This window comes from Mytilus californianus, unplaced genomic scaffold (assembly GCF_021869535.1).
Source record: "Mytilus californianus isolate M0D057914Y unplaced genomic scaffold, xbMytCali1.0.p SCAF_12, whole genome shotgun sequence".
In the NCBI taxonomy this organism is placed as follows: domain Eukaryota; kingdom Metazoa; phylum Mollusca; class Bivalvia; order Mytilida; family Mytilidae; genus Mytilus; species Mytilus californianus.
The window spans coordinates 3,364,570-3,390,644 of record NW_026262604.1 but is presented as its reverse complement, the minus strand read 5'-3'; the positions used below and the strand labels follow the sequence as shown (position 1 = coordinate 3,390,644).

At 37.1% G+C, this 26,075-nt stretch overlaps 27 non-coding genes across 27 annotated transcripts; 15 read left to right on the top strand and 12 right to left on the bottom strand.

Moving 5' to 3' along the window:
- The first annotated feature begins 222 nt into the window (after positions 1-222).
- Positions 223-293, top strand: Trnag-gcc (transfer RNA glycine (anticodon GCC)). Its single transcript has one exon. It is a non-coding gene; the product is annotated as a tRNA-Gly (tRNA).
- Positions 294-3,307: 3,014 nt separating this feature from the next.
- Trnag-gcc (transfer RNA glycine (anticodon GCC)) lies at positions 3,308-3,378 on the top strand. Its single transcript has one exon. It is a non-coding gene; the product is annotated as a tRNA-Gly (tRNA).
- Positions 3,379-4,002: 624 nt separating this feature from the next.
- On the bottom strand, positions 4,003-4,074 carry Trnae-uuc (transfer RNA glutamic acid (anticodon UUC)). Its single transcript has one exon. It is a non-coding gene; the product is annotated as a tRNA-Glu (tRNA).
- A 638-nt stretch (positions 4,075-4,712) lies between these two features.
- Positions 4,713-4,783, top strand: Trnag-gcc (transfer RNA glycine (anticodon GCC)). The gene has a single exon. It is a non-coding gene; the product is annotated as a tRNA-Gly (tRNA).
- A 3,013-nt stretch (positions 4,784-7,796) lies between these two features.
- Trnag-gcc (transfer RNA glycine (anticodon GCC)) lies at positions 7,797-7,867 on the top strand. The gene has a single exon. It is a non-coding gene; the product is annotated as a tRNA-Gly (tRNA).
- A 624-nt stretch (positions 7,868-8,491) lies between these two features.
- On the bottom strand, positions 8,492-8,563 carry Trnae-uuc (transfer RNA glutamic acid (anticodon UUC)). The gene has a single exon. It is a non-coding gene; the product is annotated as a tRNA-Glu (tRNA).
- A 638-nt stretch (positions 8,564-9,201) lies between these two features.
- Trnag-gcc (transfer RNA glycine (anticodon GCC)) lies at positions 9,202-9,272 on the top strand. The gene has a single exon. It is a non-coding gene; the product is annotated as a tRNA-Gly (tRNA).
- A 624-nt stretch (positions 9,273-9,896) lies between these two features.
- On the bottom strand, positions 9,897-9,968 carry Trnae-uuc (transfer RNA glutamic acid (anticodon UUC)). Its single transcript has one exon. It is a non-coding gene; the product is annotated as a tRNA-Glu (tRNA).
- Positions 9,969-10,606: 638 nt separating this feature from the next.
- On the top strand, positions 10,607-10,677 carry Trnag-gcc (transfer RNA glycine (anticodon GCC)). The gene has a single exon. It is a non-coding gene; the product is annotated as a tRNA-Gly (tRNA).
- A 624-nt stretch (positions 10,678-11,301) lies between these two features.
- Trnae-uuc (transfer RNA glutamic acid (anticodon UUC)) lies at positions 11,302-11,373 on the bottom strand. The gene has a single exon. It is a non-coding gene; the product is annotated as a tRNA-Glu (tRNA).
- Positions 11,374-12,011: 638 nt separating this feature from the next.
- Positions 12,012-12,082, top strand: Trnag-gcc (transfer RNA glycine (anticodon GCC)). The gene has a single exon. It is a non-coding gene; the product is annotated as a tRNA-Gly (tRNA).
- Positions 12,083-12,706: 624 nt separating this feature from the next.
- On the bottom strand, positions 12,707-12,778 carry Trnae-uuc (transfer RNA glutamic acid (anticodon UUC)). The gene has a single exon. It is a non-coding gene; the product is annotated as a tRNA-Glu (tRNA).
- Positions 12,779-13,416: 638 nt separating this feature from the next.
- Trnag-gcc (transfer RNA glycine (anticodon GCC)) lies at positions 13,417-13,487 on the top strand. The gene has a single exon. It is a non-coding gene; the product is annotated as a tRNA-Gly (tRNA).
- Positions 13,488-14,111: 624 nt separating this feature from the next.
- Positions 14,112-14,183, bottom strand: Trnae-uuc (transfer RNA glutamic acid (anticodon UUC)). The gene has a single exon. It is a non-coding gene; the product is annotated as a tRNA-Glu (tRNA).
- A 638-nt stretch (positions 14,184-14,821) lies between these two features.
- Positions 14,822-14,892, top strand: Trnag-gcc (transfer RNA glycine (anticodon GCC)). Its single transcript has one exon. It is a non-coding gene; the product is annotated as a tRNA-Gly (tRNA).
- Positions 14,893-15,516: 624 nt separating this feature from the next.
- Positions 15,517-15,588, bottom strand: Trnae-uuc (transfer RNA glutamic acid (anticodon UUC)). The gene has a single exon. It is a non-coding gene; the product is annotated as a tRNA-Glu (tRNA).
- A 638-nt stretch (positions 15,589-16,226) lies between these two features.
- Trnag-gcc (transfer RNA glycine (anticodon GCC)) lies at positions 16,227-16,297 on the top strand. Its single transcript has one exon. It is a non-coding gene; the product is annotated as a tRNA-Gly (tRNA).
- Positions 16,298-16,921: 624 nt separating this feature from the next.
- Trnae-uuc (transfer RNA glutamic acid (anticodon UUC)) lies at positions 16,922-16,993 on the bottom strand. Its single transcript has one exon. It is a non-coding gene; the product is annotated as a tRNA-Glu (tRNA).
- A 638-nt stretch (positions 16,994-17,631) lies between these two features.
- Trnag-gcc (transfer RNA glycine (anticodon GCC)) lies at positions 17,632-17,702 on the top strand. The gene has a single exon. It is a non-coding gene; the product is annotated as a tRNA-Gly (tRNA).
- A 624-nt stretch (positions 17,703-18,326) lies between these two features.
- On the bottom strand, positions 18,327-18,398 carry Trnae-uuc (transfer RNA glutamic acid (anticodon UUC)). The gene has a single exon. It is a non-coding gene; the product is annotated as a tRNA-Glu (tRNA).
- A 638-nt stretch (positions 18,399-19,036) lies between these two features.
- Positions 19,037-19,107, top strand: Trnag-gcc (transfer RNA glycine (anticodon GCC)). Its single transcript has one exon. It is a non-coding gene; the product is annotated as a tRNA-Gly (tRNA).
- Positions 19,108-19,731: 624 nt separating this feature from the next.
- Positions 19,732-19,803, bottom strand: Trnae-uuc (transfer RNA glutamic acid (anticodon UUC)). Its single transcript has one exon. It is a non-coding gene; the product is annotated as a tRNA-Glu (tRNA).
- A 638-nt stretch (positions 19,804-20,441) lies between these two features.
- Trnag-gcc (transfer RNA glycine (anticodon GCC)) lies at positions 20,442-20,512 on the top strand. The gene has a single exon. It is a non-coding gene; the product is annotated as a tRNA-Gly (tRNA).
- Positions 20,513-21,136: 624 nt separating this feature from the next.
- On the bottom strand, positions 21,137-21,208 carry Trnae-uuc (transfer RNA glutamic acid (anticodon UUC)). Its single transcript has one exon. It is a non-coding gene; the product is annotated as a tRNA-Glu (tRNA).
- A 638-nt stretch (positions 21,209-21,846) lies between these two features.
- Trnag-gcc (transfer RNA glycine (anticodon GCC)) lies at positions 21,847-21,917 on the top strand. The gene has a single exon. It is a non-coding gene; the product is annotated as a tRNA-Gly (tRNA).
- A 624-nt stretch (positions 21,918-22,541) lies between these two features.
- On the bottom strand, positions 22,542-22,613 carry Trnae-uuc (transfer RNA glutamic acid (anticodon UUC)). The gene has a single exon. It is a non-coding gene; the product is annotated as a tRNA-Glu (tRNA).
- Positions 22,614-23,251: 638 nt separating this feature from the next.
- On the top strand, positions 23,252-23,322 carry Trnag-gcc (transfer RNA glycine (anticodon GCC)). The gene has a single exon. It is a non-coding gene; the product is annotated as a tRNA-Gly (tRNA).
- Positions 23,323-26,075: the final 2,753 nt, after the last annotated feature.

Below are 26,075 nucleotides of genomic sequence, written 5' to 3'. Positions count from 1 at the left end.
GAAGCCGACAGTAGCATATTTCTGGTCATTATATTTCAACCACGAGCTGCGATTACACTGCGGCTGAACAGATGGGATCTAAATTAACGTCGATTTCCTCTTGTCAAATATATTTGTGTCGCGTTTCTGCCGACAACGTCAGTATGATTAACATGCTATATACCATACATATCAGGTAACATGTGTCCATATATGATCAAGTTAAACACTAAGTAGTTATAAGCATCGGTGGTTCAGTGGTAGAATGCTCGCCTGCCACGCGGGCGGCCCGGGTTCGATTCCCGGCCGATGCATTTCTTTTTTCGTCTCTTTCAAAGTTTTCAATTGATTAGCGGCCAATAGAGTACGCGGCACATAACTGTATCATCCATGGATAGTTGTGCATCCATGTAAATTCACGCCAAGAGAAATTTATCTGATACTATCATTTCAAATATACTCCTCTCTCTTCAGAGGTCAATCTTGAACACTATACAAATAAATTGTTGATAACGCACTGTATAAGTGTGCCAGGAGTGAATAGCTCCTGTTCTGCGATTAAGTAGTGGAGAGGAATCGTAGAGCTAGAGTAGCAAACACAGGAAATTAAGTTATTGTATCTAACTTATACCCCGATGGGATGATGTCATAACAACAGACTAAATGACAAGAAATGCATAAACATCAACATGACTTTAAAACAGAAAATCATTATTTGCGAAAGAACATTCTTATGTAGGTGTGATGGTCACCCATCTCATTCCGGTCTCGGTTTCATTGACACTTGAAGGCACATCACTGTGGAAGATGCAAACTGCATGATAATATATGCTGCGAGAATTAATTGCAATTTATTTCGCTTAGATGATTCTGTGAATCCTTTTTTCATCTTTTTCATGAAATGTTACATGTGTCACCCGATCACACAAAAATTATAAGCTCCGACGCCGGGAATCGAACCCGGGCCGTCTGGGTGAAAACCAGAAATCCTTTTTTTTTTTATCTTGATAAAATTTATTGCACAAATCATTATTATCTTCTACATCAATTTACAACATATTTATGAAAACATCAAGTCCCTATACTATCATGCTACCTCACACTAATCTTTCATGCAGCTCAATCATTCAATTTATATTAGAAACCTACGCAGAATACAAAATGAAACATAAAATTAACTGATAATTGTCTTTGTTTTCAGTAAATAAAGTGACGAAAAGCGAAACGAAATAATCAAATGTTCGTACGGGGCTGGATTCCATTCCACCATGCGAATTCACGATCAAAACGTTGATATTCATCAATGTAAAACAATGTTTATGAGAAAACAGTCATAAAAAATTCCGCAGGCAAAAAAAAAACTAGCATACACTCAATCTTACAAATACATACGCGCATGCTCACAAAAATTATATTTACCAACAAATTATTTACAACAATTTTTTATTTTTAGCATAGTCTATCATTTGAAGTATTGCCTGTTCAATTTCAGCATTCATATACTGCGTTTCACGAACATCACTGAAGTCTTGTGTCAATACTGTATTGAACTTTTTGTAATATCGGTCACTGCTAGTTAGTTCTTCGTATGTGTTTTGGTCCATATCAAAAATAATTAGTCTACCCGTATTTTCAATTTTGCATATCAGTTGACCAATTCTATTCCTACTTTTTTTCAGGACAAATTTGGAAATCAAATCACATTTTTCATCATCACTTGCATCATGTACGATTTTTATATCAGAATCATCTGTTTCACTTTCTTCAGTTCTTTTATTTGAATTGTTAATTTCTTTCGTTTTAACACAAATATTTGTAGCCGGCGATTTGACACATGTTCTATCTTTCGCTTTACGGAACTTAAAAGTAGAAAAGAAATCAGAATCATCATCCAATTTCCAATATTCTTTGGCTACTTTAATTTCTTCAATATTGTCCACTGAACATGCGTTTTTAGCTTTATTTACATCTTTGTTATTGTTTACACATTCCGATAAGTCAGGCGATTTACCTGTATTGTATACACACAAATCAATATTTACATTCTCAGCTGATTGAATTTCACCTGTTAACGTTGTTGGGGTGCCATTCGGGGTAATTTGAACGTCCATATCGCTAACTAATTCGACACAATTATCTGCATTATTTGAACACTGAGCATTTGTGGCACATTCTGTTATTATAGTGTCACTATTGTTTTCAGTATATTCCCTCAGTCTTTTATTGTCACGTTTATTTGTAGAATTGGATTTACGCTTACTTTTGATACTCTCTTGATTAGTAAACATAATCGAAATTCTGGCTTTATCATTTTCTCCGTGCACTGTAAATGTAATGTTACGAAATTGTTCACAAGCATTCTGTATCGTGCTAGTCAATAATGACGGGAGTCTTTCCATGATGAAATAAAAAATAAAAATCCTAATAAATTCCCCTTCGGGACCTCTTCTTACACAATGATGTTTACGTGTCTACAAATGTTACTTTACGACGAAATTTTGCAATATAATGAAAAAGACTTACTACTGTTACAAGTCAGAATCACATTAATCCTTTATCTAGCTTGGAAATCCGAGCAATAACATATAAACAGAGTGTAATTTCACTTTTGACAAAATGTACGTCCGTTCGCATCAAGGTCCACTCGATCGATCGAAAACCAGAAATCCTAACCACTAGACCACATCGGACTTAGTATAACAAGCTAAAATTAAGCTATATATTAAAGCGTTCTTGCCGAGCCTAATACATTTATGATTGTGTCAACATATGATAAATATGATTCAGCTGACAGCCTGACAGGAGAGTATTCAAAGCTCACACAATTTTACCAGGTTGTAAATATCGGAAGCAGAAACCGTTCAATATAAAGGCGCATTTATTCAGCATAATAATGCATTCAAACATATATATGTGCCATACTGAGTCGACTATACAGTTGAATCAATGACTAATATGTGTCTGCCATATGAAACCACAACTGAAAATCATGTCACGTTACAGAATTTTTCATTTCGCTATTAATTCTCCTTTGAAAGACTTGATTAATTATCCCTCCCCCTTTTCATATCGCGATTTAAACCACGGTAAGTTTCAAATTATACACGAAGCCGACAGTAGCATATTTCTGGTCATTATATTTCAACCACGAGCTGCGATTACACTGCGGCTGAACAGATGGGATCTAAATTAACGTCGATTTCCTCTTGTCAAATATATTTGTGTCGCGTTTCTGCCGACAACGTCAGTATGATTAACATGCTATATACCATACATATCAGGTAACATGTGTCCATATATGATCAAGTTAAACACTAAGTAGTTATAAGCATCGGTGGTTCAGTGGTAGAATGCTCGCCTGCCACGCGGGCGGCCCGGGTTCGATTCCCGGCCGATGCATTTCTTTTTTCGTCTCTTTCAAAGTTTTCAATTGATTAGCGGCCAATAGAGTACGCGGCACATAACTGTATCATCCATGGATAGTTGTGCATCCATGTAAATTCACGCCAAGAGAAATTTATCTGATACTATCATTTCAAATATACTCCTCTCTCTTCAGAGGTCAATCTTGAACACTATACAAATAAATTGTTGATAACGCACTGTATAAGTGTGCCAGGAGTGAATAGCTCCTGTTCTGCGATTAAGTAGTGGAGAGGAATCGTAGAGCTAGAGTAGCAAACACAGGAAATTAAGTTATTGTATCTAACTTATACCCCGATGGGATGATGTCATAACAACAGACTAAATGACAAGAAATGCATAAACATCAACATGACTTTAAAACAGAAAATCATTATTTGCGAAAGAACATTCTTATGTAGGTGTGATGGTCACCCATCTCATTCCGGTCTCGGTTTCATTGACACTTGAAGGCACATCACTGTGGAAGATGCAAACTGCATGATAATATATGCTGCGAGAATTAATTGCAATTTATTTCGCTTAGATGATTCTGTGAATCCTTTTTTCATCTTTTTCATGAAATGTTACATGTTTCACCCGATCACAAAAAAATTAAAGCTCCGACGCCGGGAATCGAACCCGGGCCGTCTGGGTGAAAACCAGAAATCCTAACCACTAGACCACATCGGACTTAGTATAACAAGCTAAAATTAAGCTATATATTAAAGCGTTCTTGCCGAGCCTAATACATTTATGATTGTGTCAACATATGATAAATATGATTCAGCTGACAGCCTGACAGGAGAGTATTCAAAGCTCACACAATTTTACCAGGTTGTAAATATCGGAAGCAGAAACCGTTCAATATAAAGGCGCATTTATTCAGCATAATAATGCATTCAAACATATATATGTGCCATACTGAGTCGACTATACAGTTGAATCAATGACTAATATGTGTCTGCCATATGAAACCACAACTGAAAATCATGTCACGTTACAGAATTTTTCATTTCGCTATTAATTCTCCTTTGAAAGACTTGATTAATTATCCCTCCCCCTTTTCATATCACGATTTTAACCACGGTAAGTTTCAAATTATACACGAAGCCGACAGTAGCATATTTCTGGTCATTATATTTCAACCACGAGCTGCGATTACACTGCGGCTGAACAGATGGGATCTAAATTAACGTCGATTTCCTCTTGTCAAATATATTTGTGTCGCGTTTCTGCCGACAACGTCAGTATGATTAACATGCTATATACCATACATATCAGGTAACATGTGTCCATATATGATCAAGTTAAACACTAAGTAGTTATAAGCATCGGTGGTTCAGTGGTAGAATGCTCGCCTGCCACGCGGGCGGCCCGGGTTCGATTCCCGGCCGATGCATTTCTTTTTTCGTCTCTTTCAAAGTTTTCAATTGATTAGCGGCCAATAGAGTACGCGGCACATAACTGTATCATCCATGGATAGTTGTGCATCCATGTAAATTCACGCCAAGAGAAATTTATCTGATACTATCATTTCAAATATACTCCTCTCTCTTCAGAGGTCAATCTTGAACACTATACAAATAAATTGTTGATAACGCACTGTATAAGTGTGCCAGGAGTGAATAGCTCCTGTTCTGCGATTAAGTAGTGGAGAGGAATCGTAGAGCTAGAGTAGCAAACACAGGAAATTAAGTTATTGTATCTAACTTATACCCCGATGGGATGATGTCATAACAACAGACTAAATGACAAGAAATGCATAAACATCAACATGACTTTAAAACAGAAAATCATTATTTGCGAAAGAACATTCTTATGTAGGTGTGATGGTCACCCATCTCATTCCGGTCTCGGTTTCATTGACACTTGAAGGCACATCACTGTGGAAGATGCAAACTGCATGATAATATATGCTGCGAGAATTAATTGCAATTTATTTCGCTTAGATGATTCTGTGAATCCTTTTTTCATCTTTTTCATGAAATGTTACATGTTTCACCCGATCACAAAAAAATTAAAGCTCCGACGCCGGGAATCGAACCCGGGCCGTCTGGGTGAAAACCAGAAATCCTTTTTTTTTTTATCTTGATAAAATTTATTGCACAAATCATTATTATCTTCTACATCAATTTACAACATATTTATGAAAACATCAAGTCCCTATACTATCATGCTACCTCACACTAATCTTTCATGCAGCTCAATCATTCAATTTATATTAGAAACCTACGCAGAATACAAAATGAAACATAAAATTAACTGATAATTGTCTTTGTTTTCAGTAAATAAAGTGACGAAAAGCGAAACGAAATAATCAAATGTTCGTACGGGGCTGGATTCCATTCCACCATGCGAATTCACGATCAAAACGTTGATATTCATCAATGTAAAACAATGTTTATGAGAAAACAGTCATAAAAAATTCCGCAGGCAAAAAAAAAACTAGCATACACTCAATCTTACAAATACATACGCGCATGCTCACAAAAATTATATTTACCAACAAATTATTTACAACAATTTTTTATTTTTAGCATAGTCTATCATTTGAAGTATTGCCTGTTCAATTTCAGCATTCATATACTGCGTTTCACGAACATCACTGAAGTCTTGTGTCAATACTGTATTGAACTTTTTGTAATATCGGTCACTGCTAGTTAGTTCTTCGTATGTGTTTTGGTCCATATCAAAAATAATTAGTCTACCCGTATTTTCAATTTTGCATATCAGTTGACCAATTCTATTCCTACTTTTTTTCAGGACAAATTTGGAAATCAAATCACATTTTTCATCATCACTTGCATCATGTACGATTTTTATATCAGAATCATCTGTTTCACTTTCTTCAGTTCTTTTATTTGAATTGTTAATTTCTTTCGTTTTAACACAAATATTTGTAGCCGGCGATTTGACACATGTTCTATCTTTCGCTTTACGGAACTTAAAAGTAGAAAAGAAATCAGAATCATCATCCAATTTCCAATATTCTTTGGCTACTTTAATTTCTTCAATATTGTCCACTGAACATGCGTTTTTAGCTTTATTTACATCTTTGTTATTGTTTACACATTCCGATAAGTCAGGCGATTTACCTGTATTGTATACACACAAATCAATATTTACATTCTCAGCTGATTGAATTTCACCTGTTAACGTTGTTGGGGTGCCATTCGGGGTAATTTGAACGTCCATATCGCTAACTAATTCGACACAATTATCTGCATTATTTGAACACTGAGCATTTGTGGCACATTCTGTTATTATAGTGTCACTATTGTTTTCAGTATATTCCCTCAGTCTTTTATTGTCACGTTTATTTGTAGAATTGGATTTACGCTTACTTTTGATACTCTCTTGATTAGTAAACATAATCGAAATTCTGGCTTTATCATTTTCTCCGTGCACTGTAAATGTAATGTTACGAAATTGTTCACAAGCATTCTGTATCGTGCTAGTCAATAATGACGGGAGTCTTTCCATGATGAAATAAAAAATAAAAATCCTAATAAATTCCCCTTCGGGACCTCTTCTTACACAATGATGTTTACGTGTCTACAAATGTTACTTTACGACGAAATTTTGCAATATAATGAAAAAGACTTACTACTGTTACAAGTCAGAATCACATTAATCCTTTATCTAGCTTGGAAATCCGAGCAATAACATATAAACAGAGTGTAATTTCACTTTTGACAAAATGTACGTCCGTTCGCATCAAGGTCCACTCGATCGATCAAAAACCAGAAATCCTAACCACTAGACCACATCGGACTTAGTATAACAAGCTAAAATTAAGCTATATATTAAAGCGTTCTTGCCGAGCCTAATACATTTATGATTGTGTCAACATATGATAAATATGATTCAGCTGACAGCCTGACAGGAGAGTATTCAAAGCTCACACAATTTTACCAGGTTGTAAATATCGGAAGCAGAAACCGTTCAATATAAAGGCGCATTTATTCAGCATAATAATGCATTCAAACATATATATGTGCCATACTGAGTCGACTATACAGTTGAATCAATGACTAATATGTGTCTGCCATATGAAACCACAACTGAAAATCATGTCACGTTACAGAATTTTTCATTTCGCTATTAATTCTCCTTTGAAAGACTTGATTAATTATCCCTCCCCCTTTTCATATCGCGATTTAAACCACGGTAAGTTTCAAATTATACACGAAGCCGACAGTAGCATATTTCTGGTCATTATATTTCAACCACGAGCTGCGATTACACTGCGGCTGAACAGATGGGATCTAAATTAACGTCGATTTCCTCTTGTCAAATATATTTGTGTCGCGTTTCTGCCGACAACGTCAGTATGATTAACATGCTATATACCATACATATCAGGTAACATGTGTCCATATATGATCAAGTTAAACACTAAGTAGTTATAAGCATCGGTGGTTCAGTGGTAGAATGCTCGCCTGCCACGCGGGCGGCCCGGGTTCGATTCCCGGCCGATGCATTTCTTTTTTCGTCTCTTTCAAAGTTTTCAATTGATTAGCGGCCAATAGAGTACGCGGCACATAACTGTATCATCCATGGATAGTTGTGCATCCATGTAAATTCACGCCAAGAGAAATTTATCTGATACTATCATTTCAAATATACTCCTCTCTCTTCAGAGGTCAATCTTGAACACTATACAAATAAATTGTTGATAACGCACTGTATAAGTGTGCCAGGAGTGAATAGCTCCTGTTCTGCGATTAAGTAGTGGAGAGGAATCGTAGAGCTAGAGTAGCAAACACAGGAAATTAAGTTATTGTATCTAACTTATACCCCGATGGGATGATGTCATAACAACAGACTAAATGACAAGAAATGCATAAACATCAACATGACTTTAAAACAGAAAATCATTATTTGCGAAAGAACATTCTTATGTAGGTGTGATGGTCACCCATCTCATTCCGGTCTCGGTTTCATTGACACTTGAAGGCACATCACTGTGGAAGATGCAAACTGCATGATAATATATGCTGCGAGAATTAATTGCAATTTATTTCGCTTAGATGATTCTGTGAATCCTTTTTTCATCTTTTTCATGAAATGTTACATGTTTCACCCGATCACAAAAAAATTAAAGCTCCGACGCCGGGAATCGAACCCGGGCCGTCTGGGTGAAAACCAGAAATCCTAACCACTAGACCACATCGGACTTAGTATAACAAGCTAAAATTAAGCTATATATTAAAGCGTTCTTGCCGAGCCTAATACATTTATGATTGTGTCAACATATGATAAATATGATTCAGCTGACAGCCTGACAGGAGAGTATTCAAAGCTCACACAATTTTACCAGGTTGTAAATATCGGAAGCAGAAACCGTTCAATATAAAGGCGCATTTATTCAGCATAATAATGCATTCAAACATATATATGTGCCATACTGAGTCGACTATACAGTTGAATCAATGACTAATATGTGTCTGCCATATGAAACCACAACTGAAAATCATGTCACGTTACAGAATTTTTCATTTCGCTATTAATTCTCCTTTGAAAGACTTGATTAATTATCCCTCCCCCTTTTCATATCGCGATTTAAACCACGGTAAGTTTCAAATTATACACGAAGCCGACAGTAGCATATTTCTGGTCATTATATTTCAACCACGAGCTGCGATTACACTGCGGCTGAACAGATGGGATCTAAATTAACGTCGATTTCCTCTTGTCAAATATATTTGTGTCGCGTTTCTGCCGACAACGTCAGTATGATTAACATGCTATATACCATACATATCAGGTAACATGTGTCCATATATGATCAAGTTAAACACTAAGTAGTTATAAGCATCGGTGGTTCAGTGGTAGAATGCTCGCCTGCCACGCGGGCGGCCCGGGTTCGATTCCCGGCCGATGCATTTCTTTTTTCGTCTCTTTCAAAGTTTTCAATTGATTAGCGGCCAATAGAGTACGCGGCACATAACTGTATCATCCATGGATAGTTGTGCATCCATGTAAATTCACGCCAAGAGAAATTTATCTGATACTATCATTTCAAATATACTCCTCTCTCTTCAGAGGTCAATCTTGAACACTATACAAATAAATTGTTGATAACGCACTGTATAAGTGTGCCAGGAGTGAATAGCTCCTGTTCTGCGATTAAGTAGTGGAGAGGAATCGTAGAGCTAGAGTAGCAAACACAGGAAATTAAGTTATTGTATCTAACTTATACCCCGATGGGATGATGTCATAACAACAGACTAAATGACAAGAAATGCATAAACATCAACATGACTTTAAAACAGAAAATCATTATTTGCGAAAGAACATTCTTATGTAGGTGTGATGGTCACCCATCTCATTCCGGTCTCGGTTTCATTGACACTTGAAGGCACATCACTGTGGAAGATGCAAACTGCATGATAATATATGCTGCGAGAATTAATTGCAATTTATTTCGCTTAGATGATTCTGTGAATCCTTTTTTCATCTTTTTCATGAAATGTTACATGTTTCACCCGATCACAAAAAAATTAAAGCTCCGACGCCGGGAATCGAACCCGGGCCGTCTGGGTGAAAACCAGAAATCCTAACCACTAGACCACATCGGACTTAGTATAACAAGCTAAAATTAAGCTATATATTAAAGCGTTCTTGCCGAGCCTAATACATTTATGATTGTGTCAACATATGATAAATATGATTCAGCTGACAGCCTGACAGGAGAGTATTCAAAGCTCACACAATTTTACCAGGTTGTAAATATCGGAAGCAGAAACCGTTCAATATAAAGGCGCATTTATTCAGCATAATAATGCATTCAAACATATATATGTGCCATACTGAGTCGACTATACAGTTGAATCAATGACTAATATGTGTCTGCCATATGAAACCACAACTGAAAATCATGTCACGTTACAGAATTTTTCATTTCGCTATTAATTCTCCTTTGAAAGACTTGATTAATTATCCCTCCCCCTTTTCATATCACGATTTTAACCACGGTAAGTTTCAAATTATACACGAAGCCGACAGTAGCATATTTCTGGTCATTATATTTCAACCACGAGCTGCGATTACACTGCGGCTGAACAGATGGGATCTAAATTAACGTCGATTTCCTCTTGTCAAATATATTTGTGTCGCGTTTCTGCCGACAACGTCAGTATGATTAACATGCTATATACCATACATATCAGGTAACATGTGTCCATATATGATCAAGTTAAACACTAAGTAGTTATAAGCATCGGTGGTTCAGTGGTAGAATGCTCGCCTGCCACGCGGGCGGCCCGGGTTCGATTCCCGGCCGATGCATTTCTTTTTTCGTCTCTTTCAAAGTTTTCAATTGATTAGCGGCCAATAGAGTACGCGGCACATAACTGTATCATCCATGGATAGTTGTGCATCCATGTAAATTCACGCCAAGAGAAATTTATCTGATACTATCATTTCAAATATACTCCTCTCTCTTCAGAGGTCAATCTTGAACACTATACAAATAAATTGTTGATAACGCACTGTATAAGTGTGCCAGGAGTGAATAGCTCCTGTTCTGCGATTAAGTAGTGGAGAGGAATCGTAGAGCTAGAGTAGCAAACACAGGAAATTAAGTTATTGTATCTAACTTATACCCCGATGGGATGATGTCATAACAACAGACTAAATGACAAGAAATGCATAAACATCAACATGACTTTAAAACAGAAAATCATTATTTGCGAAAGAACATTCTTATGTAGGTGTGATGGTCACCCATCTCATTCCGGTCTCGGTTTCATTGACACTTGAAGGCACATCACTGTGGAAGATGCAAACTGCATGATAATATATGCTGCGAGAATTAATTGCAATTTATTTCGCTTAGATGATTCTGTGAATCCTTTTTTCATCTTTTTCATGAAATGTTACATGTTTCACCCGATCACAAAAAAATTAAAGCTCCGACGCCGGGAATCGAACCCGGGCCGTCTGGGTGAAAACCAGAAATCCTAACCACTAGACCACATCGGACTTAGTATAACAAGCTAAAATTAAGCTATATATTAAAGCGTTCTTGCCGAGCCTAATACATTTATGATTGTGTCAACATATGATAAATATGATTCAGCTGACAGCCTGACAGGAGAGTATTCAAAGCTCACACAATTTTACCAGGTTGTAAATATCGGAAGCAGAAACCGTTCAATATAAAGGCGCATTTATTCAGCATAATAATGCATTCAAACATATATATGTGCCATACTGAGTCGACTATACAGTTGAATCAATGACTAATATGTGTCTGCCATATGAAACCACAACTGAAAATCATGTCACGTTACAGAATTTTTCATTTCGCTATTAATTCTCCTTTGAAAGACTTGATTAATTATCCCTCCCCCTTTTCATATCACGATTTTAACCACGGTAAGTTTCAAATTATACACGAAGCCGACAGTAGCATATTTCTGGTCATTATATTTCAACCACGAGCTGCGATTACACTGCGGCTGAACAGATGGGATCTAAATTAACGTCGATTTCCTCTTGTCAAATATATTTGTGTCGCGTTTCTGCCGACAACGTCAGTATGATTAACATGCTATATACCATACATATCAGGTAACATGTGTCCATATATGATCAAGTTAAACACTAAGTAGTTATAAGCATCGGTGGTTCAGTGGTAGAATGCTCGCCTGCCACGCGGGCGGCCCGGGTTCGATTCCCGGCCGATGCATTTCTTTTTTCGTCTCTTTCAAAGTTTTCAATTGATTAGCGGCCAATAGAGTACGCGGCACATAACTGTATCATCCATGGATAGTTGTGCATCCATGTAAATTCACGCCAAGAGAAATTTATCTGATACTATCATTTCAAATATACTCCTCTCTCTTCAGAGGTCAATCTTGAACACTATACAAATAAATTGTTGATAACGCACTGTATAAGTGTGCCAGGAGTGAATAGCTCCTGTTCTGCGATTAAGTAGTGGAGAGGAATCGTAGAGCTAGAGTAGCAAACACAGGAAATTAAGTTATTGTATCTAACTTATACCCCGATGGGATGATGTCATAACAACAGACTAAATGACAAGAAATGCATAAACATCAACATGACTTTAAAACAGAAAATCATTATTTGCGAAAGAACATTCTTATGTAGGTGTGATGGTCACCCATCTCATTCCGGTCTCGGTTTCATTGACACTTGAAGGCACATCACTGTGGAAGATGCAAACTGCATGATAATATATGCTGCGAGAATTAATTGCAATTTATTTCGCTTAGATGATTCTGTGAATCCTTTTTTCATCTTTTTCATGAAATGTTACATGTTTCACCCGATCACAAAAAAATTAAAGCTCCGACGCCGGGAATCGAACCCGGGCCGTCTGGGTGAAAACCAGAAATCCTAACCACTAGACCACATCGGACTTAGTATAACAAGCTAAAATTAAGCTATATATTAAAGCGTTCTTGCCGAGCCTAATACATTTATGATTGTGTCAACATATGATAAATATGATTCAGCTGACAGCCTGACAGGAGAGTATTCAAAGCTCACACAATTTTACCAGGTTGTAAATATCGGAAGCAGAAACCGTTCAATATAAAGGCGCATTTATTCAGCATAATAATGCATTCAAACATATATATGTGCCATACTGAGTCGACTATACAGTTGAATCAATGACTAATATGTGTCTGCCATATGAAACCACAACTGAAAATCATGTCACGTTACAGAATTTTTCATTTCGCTATTAATTCTCCTTTGAAAGACTTGATTAATTATCCCTCCCCCTTTTCATATCACGATTTTAACCACGGTAAGTTTCAAATTATACACGAAGCCGACAGTAGCATATTTCTGGTCATTATATTTCAACCACGAGCTGCGATTACACTGCGGCTGAACAGATGGGATCTAAATTAACGTCGATTTCCTCTTGTCAAATATATTTGTGTCGCGTTTCTGCCGACAACGTCAGTATGATTAACATGCTATATACCATACATATCAGGTAACATGTGTCCATATATGATCAAGTTAAACACTAAGTAGTTATAAGCATCGGTGGTTCAGTGGTAGAATGCTCGCCTGCCACGCGGGCGGCCCGGGTTCGATTCCCGGCCGATGCATTTCTTTTTTCGTCTCTTTCAAAGTTTTCAATTGATTAGCGGCCAATAGAGTACGCGGCACATAACTGTATCATCCATGGATAGTTGTGCATCCATGTAAATTCACGCCAAGAGAAATTTATCTGATACTATCATTTCAAATATACTCCTCTCTCTTCAGAGGTCAATCTTGAACACTATACAAATAAATTGTTGATAACGCACTGTATAAGTGTGCCAGGAGTGAATAGCTCCTGTTCTGCGATTAAGTAGTGGAGAGGAATCGTAGAGCTAGAGTAGCAAACACAGGAAATTAAGTTATTGTATCTAACTTATACCCCGATGGGATGATGTCATAACAACAGACTAAATGACAAGAAATGCATAAACATCAACATGACTTTAAAACAGAAAATCATTATTTGCGAAAGAACATTCTTATGTAGGTGTGATGGTCACCCATCTCATTCCGGTCTCGGTTTCATTGACACTTGAAGGCACATCACTGTGGAAGATGCAAACTGCATGATAATATATGCTGCGAGAATTAATTGCAATTTATTTCGCTTAGATGATTCTGTGAATCCTTTTTTCATCTTTTTCATGAAATGTTACATGTTTCACCCGATCACAAAAAAATTAAAGCTCCGACGCCGGGAATCGAACCCGGGCCGTCTGGGTGAAAACCAGAAATCCTAACCACTAGACCACATCGGACTTAGTATAACAAGCTAAAATTAAGCTATATATTAAAGCGTTCTTGCCGAGCCTAATACATTTATGATTGTGTCAACATATGATAAATATGATTCAGCTGACAGCCTGACAGGAGAGTATTCAAAGCTCACACAATTTTACCAGGTTGTAAATATCGGAAGCAGAAACCGTTCAATATAAAGGCGCATTTATTCAGCATAATAATGCATTCAAACATATATATGTGCCATACTGAGTCGACTATACAGTTGAATCAATGACTAATATGTGTCTGCCATATGAAACCACAACTGAAAATCATGTCACGTTACAGAATTTTTCATTTCGCTATTAATTCTCCTTTGAAAGACTTGATTAATTATCCCTCCCCCTTTTCATATCACGATTTTAACCACGGTAAGTTTCAAATTATACACGAAGCCGACAGTAGCATATTTCTGGTCATTATATTTCAACCACGAGCTGCGATTACACTGCGGCTGAACAGATGGGATCTAAATTAACGTCGATTTCCTCTTGTCAAATATATTTGTGTCGCGTTTCTGCCGACAACGTCAGTATGATTAACATGCTATATACCATACATATCAGGTAACATGTGTCCATATATGATCAAGTTAAACACTAAGTAGTTATAAGCATCGGTGGTTCAGTGGTAGAATGCTCGCCTGCCACGCGGGCGGCCCGGGTTCGATTCCCGGCCGATGCATTTCTTTTTTCGTCTCTTTCAAAGTTTTCAATTGATTAGCGGCCAATAGAGTACGCGGCACATAACTGTATCATCCATGGATAGTTGTGCATCCATGTAAATTCACGCCAAGAGAAATTTATCTGATACTATCATTTCAAATATACTCCTCTCTCTTCAGAGGTCAATCTTGAACACTATACAAATACATTGTTGATAACGCACTGTATAAGTGTGCCAGGAGTGAATAGCTCCTGTTCTGCGATTAAGTAGTGGAGAGGAATCGTAGAGCTAGAGTAGCAAACACAGGAAATTAAGTTATTGTATCTAACTTATACCCCGATGGGATGATGTCATAACAACAGACTAAATGACAAGAAATGCATAAACATCAACATGACTTTAAAACAGAAAATCATTATTTGCGAAAGAACATTCTTATGTAGGTGTGATGGTCACCCATCTCATTCCGGTCTCGGTTTCATTGACACTTGAAGGCACATCACTGTGGAAGATGCAAACTGCATGATAATATATGCTGCGAGAATTAATTGCAATTTATTTCGCTTAGATGATTCTGTGAATCCTTTTTTCATCTTTTTCATGAAATGTTACATGTTTCACCCGATCACAAAAAAATTAAAGCTCCGACGCCGGGAATCGAACCCGGGCCGTCTGGGTGAAAACCAGAAATCCTAACCACTAGACCACATCGGACTTAGTATAACAAGCTAAAATTAAGCTATATATTAAAGCGTTCTTGCCGAGCCTAATACATTTATGATTGTGTCAACATATGATAAATATGATTCAGCTGACAGCCTGACAGGAGAGTATTCAAAGCTCACACAATTTTACCAGGTTGTAAATATCGGAAGCAGAAACCGTTCAATATAAAGGCGCATTTATTCAGCATAATAATGCATTCAAACATATATATGTGCCATACTGAGTCGACTATACAGTTGAATCAATGACTAATATGTGTCTGCCATATGAAACCACAACTGAAAATCATGTCACGTTACAGAATTTTTCATTTCGCTATTAATTCTCCTTTGAAAGACTTGATTAATTATCCCTCCCCCTTTTCATATCACGATTTTAACCACGGTAAGTTTCAAATTATACACGAAGCCGACAGTAGCATATTTCTGGTCATTATATTTCAACCACGAGCTGCGATTACACTGCGGCTGAACAGATGGGATCTAAATTAACGTCGATTTCCTCTTGTCAAATATATTTGTGTCGCGTTTCTGCCGACAACGTCAGTATGATTAACATGCTATATACCATACATATCAGGTAACATGTGTCCATATATGATCAAGTTAAACACTAAGTAGTTATAAGCATCGGTGGTTCAGTGGTAGAATGCTCGCCTGCCACGCGGGCGGCCCGGGTTCGATTCCCGGCCGATGCATTTCTTTTTTCGTCTCTTTCAAAGTTTTCAATTGATTAGCGGCCAATAGAGTACGCGGCACATAACTGTATCATCCATGGATAGTTGTGCATCCATGTAAATTCACGCCAAGAGAAATTTATCTGATACTATCATTTCAAATATACTCCTCTCTCTTCAGAGGTCAATCTTGAACACTATACAAATAAATTGTTGATAACGCACTGTATAAGTGTGCCAGGAGTGAATAGCTCCTGTTCTGCGATTAAGTAGTGGAGAGGAATCGTAGAGCTAGAGTAGCAAACACAGGAAATTAAGTTATTGTATCTAACTTATACCCCGATGGGATGATGTCATAACAACAGACTAAATGACAAGAAATGCATAAACATCAACATGACTTTAAAACAGAAAATCATTATTTGCGAAAGAACATTCTTATGTAGGTGTGATGGTCACCCATCTCATTCCGGTCTCGGTTTCATTGACACTTGAAGGCACATCACTGTGGAAGATGCAAACTGCATGATAATATATGCTGCGAGAATTAATTGCAATTTATTTCGCTTAGATGATTCTGTGAATCCTTTTTTCATCTTTTTCATGAAATGTTACATGTTTCACCCGATCACAAAAAAATTAAAGCTCCGACGCCGGGAATCGAACCCGGGCCGTCTGGGTGAAAACCAGAAATCCTAACCACTAGACCACATCGGACTTAGTATAACAAGCTAAAATTAAGCTATATATTAAAGCGTTCTTGCCGAGCCTAATACATTTATGATTGTGTCAACATATGATTAATATGATTCAGCTGACAGCCTGACAGGAGAGTATTCAAAGCTCACACAATTTTACCAGGTTGTAAATATCGGAAGCAGAAACCGTTCAATATAAAGGCGCATTTATTCAGCATAATAATGCATTCAAACATATATATGTGCCATACTGAGTCGACTATACAGTTGAATCAATGACTAATATGTGTCTGCCATATGAAACCACAACTGAAAATCATGTCACGTTACAGAATTTTTCATTTCGCTATTAATTCTCCTTTGAAAGACTTGATTAATTATCCCTCCCCCTTTTCATATCACGATTTTAACCACGGTAAGTTTCAAATTATACACGAAGCCGACAGTAGCATATTTCTGGTCATTATATTTCAACCACGAGCTGCGATTACACTGCGGCTGAACAGATGGGATCTAAATTAACGTCGATTTCCTCTTGTCAAATATATTTGTGTCGCGTTTCTGCCGACAACGTCAGTATGATTAACATGCTATATACCATACATATCAGGTAACATGTGTCCATATATGATCAAGTTAAACACTAAGTAGTTATAAGCATCGGTGGTTCAGTGGTAGAATGCTCGCCTGCCACGCGGGCGGCCCGGGTTCGATTCCCGGCCGATGCATTTCTTTTTTCGTCTCTTTCAAAGTTTTCAATTGATTAGCGGCCAATAGAGTACGCGGCACATAACTGTATCATCCATGGATAGTTGTGCATCCATGTAAATTCACGCCAAGAGAAATTTATCTGATACTATCATTTCAAATATACTCCTCTCTCTTCAGAGGTCAATCTTGAACACTATACAAATAAATTGTTGATAACGCACTGTATAAGTGTGCCAGGAGTGAATAGCTCCTGTTCTGCGATTAAGTAGTGGAGAGGAATCGTAGAGCTAGAGTAGCAAACACAGGAAATTAAGTTATTGTATCTAACTTATACCCCGATGGGATGATGTCATAACAACAGACTAAATGACAAGAAATGCATAAACATCAACATGACTTTAAAACAGAAAATCATTATTTGCGAAAGAACATTCTTATGTAGGTGTGATGGTCACCCATCTCATTCCGGTCTCGGTTTCATTGACACTTGAAGGCACATCACTGTGGAAGATGCAAACTGCATGATAATATATGCTGCGAGAATTAATTGCAATTTATTTCGCTTAGATGATTCTGTGAATCCTTTTTTCATCTTTTTCATGAAATGTTACATGTTTCACCCGATCACAAAAAAATTAAAGCTCCGACGCCGGGAATCGAACCCGGGCCGTCTGGGTGAAAACCAGAAATCCTAACCACTAGACCACATCGGACTTAGTATAACAAGCTAAAATTAAGCTATATATTAAAGCGTTCTTGCCGAGCCTAATACATTTATGATTGTGTCAACATATGATTAATATGATTCAGCTGACAGCCTGACAGGAGAGTATTCAAAGCTCACACAATTTTACCAGGTTGTAAATATCGGAAGCAGAAACCGTTCAATATAAAGGCGCATTTATTCAGCATAATAATGCATTCAAACATATATATGTGCCATACTGAGTCGACTATACAGTTGAATCAATGACTAATATGTGTCTGCCATATGAAACCACAACTGAAAATCATGTCACGTTACAGAATTTTTCATTTCGCTATTAATTCTCCTTTGAAAGACTTGATTAATTATCCCTCCCCCTTTTCATATCACGATTTTAACCACGGTAAGTTTCAAATTATACACGAAGCCGACAGTAGCATATTTCTGGTCATTATATTTCAACCACGAGCTGCGATTACACTGCGGCTGAACAGATGGGATCTAAATTAACGTCGATTTCCTCTTGTCAAATATATTTGTGTCGCGTTTCTGCCGACAACGTCAGTATGATTAACATGCTATATACCATACATATCAGGTAACATGTGTCCATATATGATCAAGTTAAACACTAAGTAGTTATAAGCATCGGTGGTTCAGTGGTAGAATGCTCGCCTGCCACGCGGGCGGCCCGGGTTCGATTCCCGGCCGATGCATTTCTTTTTTCGTCTCTTTCAAAGTTTTCAATTGATTAGCGGCCAATAGAGTACGCGGCACATAACTGTATCATCCATGGATAGTTGTGCATCCATGTAAATTCACGCCAAGAGAAATTTATCTGATACTATCATTTCAAATATACTCCTCTCTCTTCAGAGGTCAATCTTGAACACTATACAAATAAATTGTTGATAACGCACTGTATAAGTGTGCCAGGAGTGAATAGCTCCTGTTCTGCGATTAAGTAGTGGAGAGGAATCGTAGAGCTAGAGTAGCAAACACAGGAAATTAAGTTATTGTATCTAACTTATACCCCGATGGGATGATGTCATAACAACAGACTAAATGACAAGAAATGCATAAACATCAACATGACTTTAAAACAGAAAATCATTATTTGCGAAAGAACATTCTTATGTAGGTGTGATGGTCACATATCTCATTCCGGTCTCGGTTTCATTGACACTTGAAGGCACATCACTGTGGAAGATGCAAACTGCATGATAATATATGCTGCGAGAATTAATTGCAATTTATTTCGCTTAGATGATTCTGTGAATCCTTTTTTCATCTTTTTCATGAAATGTTACATGTTTCACCCGATCACAAAAAAATTAAAGCTCCGACGCCGGGAATCGAACCCGGGCCGTCTGGGTGAAAACCAGAAATCCTAACCACTAGACCACATCGGACTTAGTATAACAAGCTAAAATTAAGCTATATATTAAAGCGTTCTTGCCGAGCCTAATACATTTATGATTGTGTCAACATATGATAAATATGATTCAGCTGACAGCCTGACAGGAGAGTATTCAAAGCTCACACAATTTTACCAGGTTGTAAATATCGGAAGCAGAAACCGTTCAATATAAAGGCGCATTTATTCAGCATAATAATGCATTCAAACATATATATGTGCCATACTGAGTCGACTATACAGTTGAATCAATGACTAATATGTGTCTGCCATATGAAACCACAACTGAAAATCATGTCACGTTACAGAATTTTTCATTTCGCTATTAATTCTCCTTTGAAAGACTTGATTAATTATCCCTCCCCCTTTTCATATCACGATTTTAACCACGGTAAGTTTCAAATTATACACGAAGCCGACAGTAGCATATTTCTGGTCATTATATTTCAACCACGAGCTGCGATTACACTGCGGCTGAACAGATGGGATCTAAATTAACGTCGATTTCCTCTTGTCAAATATATTTGTGTCGCGTTTCTGCCGACAACGTCAGTATGATTAACATGCTATATACCATACATATCAGGTAACATGTGTCCATATATGATCAAGTTAAACACTAAGTAGTTATAAGCATCGGTGGTTCAGTGGTAGAATGCTCGCCTGCCACGCGGGCGGCCCGGGTTCGATTCCCGGCCGATGCATTTCTTTTTTCGTCTCTTTCAAAGTTTTCAATTGATTAGCGGCCAATAGAGTACGCGGCACATAACTGTATCATCCATGGATAGTTGTGCATCCATGTAAATTCACGCCAAGAGAAATTTATCTGATACTATCATTTCAAATATACTCCTCTCTCTTCAGAGGTCAATCTTGAACACTATACAAATAAATTGTTGATAACGCACTGTATAAGTGTGCCAGGAGTGAATAGCTCCTGTTCTGCGATTAAGTAGTGGAGAGGAATCGTAGAGCTAGAGTAGCAAACACAGGAAATTAAGTTATTGTATCTAACTTATACCCCGATGGGATGATGTCATAACAACAGACTAAATGACAAGAAATGCATAAACATCAACATGACTTTAAAACAGAAAATCATTATTTGCGAAAGAACATTCTTATGTAGGTGTGATGGTCACCCATCTCATTCCGGTCTCGGTTTCATTGACACTTGAAGGCACATCACTGTGGAAGATGCAAACTGCATGATAATATATGCTGCGAGAATTAATTGCAATTTATTTCGCTTAGATGATTCTGTGAATCCTTTTTTCATCTTTTTCATGAAATGTTACATGTTTCACCCGATCACAAAAAAATTAAAGCTCCGACGCCGGGAATCGAACCCGGGCCGTCTGGGTGAAAACCAGAAATCCTAACCACTAGACCACATCGGACTTAGTATAACAAGCTAAAATTAAGCTATATATTAAAGCGTTCTTGCCGAGCCTAATACATTTATGATTGTGTCAACATATGATAAATATGATTCAGCTGACAGCCTGACAGGAGAGTATTCAAAGCTCACACAATTTTACCAGGTTGTAAATATCGGAAGCAGAAACCGTTCAATATAAAGGCGCATTTATTCAGCATAATAATGCATTCAAACATATATATGTGCCATACTGAGTCGACTATACAGTTGAATCAATGACTAATATGTGTCTGCCATATGAAACCACAACTGAAAATCATGTCACGTTACAGAATTTTTCATTTCGCTATTAATTCTCCTTTGAAAGACTTGATTAATTATCCCTCCCCCTTTTCATATCACGATTTTAACCACGGTAAGTTTCAAATTATACACGAAGCCGACAGTAGCATATTTCTGGTCATTATATTTCAACCACGAGCTGCGATTACACTGCGGCTGAACAGATGGGATCTAAATTAACGTCGATTTCCTCTTGTCAAATATATTTGTGTCGCGTTTCTGCCGACAACGTCAGTATGATTAACATGCTATATACCATACATATCAGGTAACATGTGTCCATATATGATCAAGTTAAACACTAAGTAGTTATAAGCATCGGTGGTTCAGTGGTAGAATGCTCGCCTGCCACGCGGGCGGCCCGGGTTCGATTCCCGGCCGATGCATTTCTTTTTTCGTCTCTTTCAAAGTTTTCAATTGATTAGCGGCCAATAGAGTACGCGGCACATAACTGTATCATCCATGGATAGTTGTGCATCCATGTAAATTCACGCCAAGAGAAATTTATCTGATACTATCATTTCAAATATACTCCTCTCTCTTCAGAGGTCAATCTTGAACACTATACAAATAAATTGTTGATAACGCACTGTATAAGTGTGCCAGGAGTGAATAGCTCCTGTTCTGCGATTAAGTAGTGGAGAGGAATCGTAGAGCTAGAGTAGCAAACACAGGAAATTAAGTTATTGTATCTAACTTATACCCCGATGGGATGATGTCATAACAACAGACTAAATGACAAGAAATGCATAAACATCAACATGACTTTAAAACAGAAAATCATTATTTGCGAAAGAACATTCTTATGTAGGTGTGATGGTCACCCATCTCATTCCGGTCTCGGTTTCATTGACACTTGAAGGCACATCACTGTGGAAGATGCAAACTGCATGATAATATATGCTGCGAGAATTAATTGCAATTTATTTCGCTTAGATGATTCTGTGAATCCTTTTTTCATCTTTTTCATGAAATGTTACATGTTTCACCCGATCACAAAAAAATTAAAGCTCCGACGCCGGGAATCGAACCCGGGCCGTCTGGGTGAAAACCAGAAATCCTAACCACTAGACCACATCGGACTTAGTATAACAAGCTAAAATTAAGCTATATATTAAAGCGTTCTTGCCGAGCCTAATACATTTATGATTGTGTCAACATATGATAAATATGATTCAGCTGACAGCCTGACAGGAGAGTATTCAAAGCTCACACAATTTTACCAGGTTGTAAATATCGGAAGCAGAAACCGTTCAATATAAAGGCGCATTTATTCAGCATAATAATGCATTCAAACATATATATGTGCCATACTGAGTCGACTATACAGTTGAATCAATGACTAATATGTGTCTGCCATATGAAACCACAACTGAAAATCATGTCACGTTACAGAATTTTTCATTTCGCTATTAATTCTCCTTTGAAAGACTTGATTAATTATCCCTCCCCCTTTTCATATCACGATTTTAACCACGGTAAGTTTCAAATTATACACGAAGCCGACAGTAGCATATTTCTGGTCATTATATTTCAACCACGAGCTGCGATTACACTGCGGCTGAACAGATGGGATCTAAATTAACGTCGATTTCCTCTTGTCAAATATATTTGTGTCGCGTTTCTGCCGACAACGTCAGTATGATTAACATGCTATATACCATACATATCAGGTAACATGTGTCCATATATGATCAAGTTAAACACTAAGTAGTTATAAGCATCGGTGGTTCAGTGGTAGAATGCTCGCCTGCCACGCGGGCGGCCCGGGTTCGATTCCCGGCCGATGCATTTCTTTTTTCGTCTCTTTCAAAGTTTTCAATTGATTAGCGGCCAATAGAGTACGCGGCACATAACTGTATCATCCATGGATAGTTGTGCATCCATGTAAATTCACGCCAAGAGAAATTTATCTGATACTATCATTTCAAATATACTCCTCTCTCTTCAGAGGTCAATCTTGAACACTATACAAATAAATTGTTGATAACGCACTGTATAAGTGTGCCAGGAGTGAATAGCTCCTGTTCTGCGATTAAGTAGTGGAGAGGAATCGTAGAGCTAGAGTAGCAAACACAGGAAATTAAGTTATTGTATCTAACTTATACCCCGATGGGATGATGTCATAACAACAGACTAAATGACAAGAAATGCATAAACATCAACATGACTTTAAAACAGAAAATCATTATTTGCGAAAGAACATTCTTATGTAGGTGTGATGGTCACCCATCTCATTCCGGTCTCGGTTTCATTGACACTTGAAGGCACATCACTGTGGAAGATGCAAACTGCATGATAATATATGCTGCGAGAATTAATTGCAATTTATTTCGCTTAGATGATTCTGTGAATCCTTTTTTCATCTTTTTCATGAAATGTTACATGTTTCACCCGATCACAAAAAAATTAAAGCTCCGACGCCGGGAATCGAACCCGGGCCGTCTGGGTGAAAACCAGAAATCCTTTTTTTTTTTATCTTGATAAAATTTATTGCACAAATCATTATTATCTTCTACATCAATTTACAACATATTTATGAAAACATCAAGTCCCTATACTATCATGCTACCTCACACTAATCTTTCATGCAGCTCAATCATTCAATTTATATTAGAAACCTACGCAGAATACAAAATGAAACATAAAATTAACTGATAATTGTCTTTGTTTTCAGTAAATAAAGTGACGAAAAGCGAAACGAAATAATCAAATGTTCGTACGGGGCTGGATTCCATTCCACCATGCGAATTCACGATCAAAACGTTGATATTCATCAATGTAAAACAATGTTTATGAGAAAACAGTCATAAAAAATTCCGCAGGCAAAAAAAAAACTAGCATACACTCAATCTTACAAATACATACGCGCATGCTCACAAAAATTATATTTACCAACAAATTATTTACAACAATTTTTTATTTTTAGCATAGTCTATCATTTGAAGTATTGCCTGTTCAATTTCAGCATTCATATACTGCGTTTCACGAACATCACTGAAGTCTTGTGTCAATACTGTATTGAACTTTTTGTAATATCGGTCACTGCTAGTTAGTTCTTCGTATGTGTTTTGGTCCATATCAAAAATAATTAGTCTACCCGTATTTTCAATTTTGCATATCAGTTGACCAATTCTATTCCTACTTTTTTTCAGGACAAATTTGGAAATCAAATCACATTTTTCATCATCACTTGCATCATGTACGATTTTTATATCAGAATCATCTGTTTCACTTTCTTCAGTTCTTTTATTTGAATTGTTAATTTCTTTCGTTTTAACACAAATATTTGTAGCCGGCGATTTGACACATGTTCTATCTTTCGCTTTACGGAACTTAAAAGTAGAAAAGAAATCAGAATCATCATCCAATTTCCAATATTCTTTGGCTACTTTAATTTCTTCAATATTGTCCACTGAACATGCGTTTTTAGCTTTATTTACATCTTTGTTATTGTTTACACATTCCGATAAGTCAGGCGATTTACCTGTATTGTATACACACAAATCAATATTTACATTCTCAGCTGATTGAATTTCACCTGTTAACGTTGTTGGGGTGCCATTCGGGGTAATTTGAACGTCCATATCGCTAACTAATTCGACACAATTATCTGCATTATTTGAACACTGAGCATTTGTGGCACATTCTGTTATTATAGTGTCACTATTGTTTTCAGTATATTCCCTCAGTCTTTTATTGTCACGTTTATTTGTAGAATTGGATTTACGCTTACTTTTGATACTCTCTTGATTAGTAAACATAATCGAAATTCTGGCTTTATCATTTTCTCCGTGCACTGTAAATGTAATGTTACGAAATTGTTCACAAGCATTCTGTATCGTGCTAGTCAATAATGACGGGAGTCTTTCCATGATGAAATAAAAAATAAAAATCCTAATAAATTCCCCTTCGGGACCTCTTCTTACACAATGATGTTTACGTGTCTACAAATGTTACTTTACGACGAAATTTTGCAATATAATGAAAAAGACTTACTACTGTTACAAGTCAGAATCACATTAATCCTTTATCTAGCTTGGAAATCCGAGCAATAACATATAAACAGAGTGTAATTTCACTTTTGACAAAATGTACGTCCGTTCGCATCAAGGTCCACTCGATCGATCAAAAACCAGAAATCCTAACCACTAGACCACATCGGACTTAGTATAACAAGCTAAAATTAAGCTATATATTAAAGCGTTCTTGCCGAGCCTAATACATTTATGATTGTGTCAACATATGATAAATATGATTCAGCTGACAGCCTGACAGGAGAGTATTCAAAGCTCACACAATTTTACCAGGTTGTAAATATCGGAAGCAGAAACCGTTCAATATAAAGGCGCATTTATTCAGCATAATAATGCATTCAAACATATATATGTGCCATACTGAGTCGACTATACAGTTGAATCAATGACTAATATGTGTCTGCCATATGAAACCACAACTGAAAATCATGTCACGTTACAGAATTTTTCATTTCGCTATTAATTCTCCTTTGAAAGACTTGATTAATTATCCCTCCCCCTTTTCAT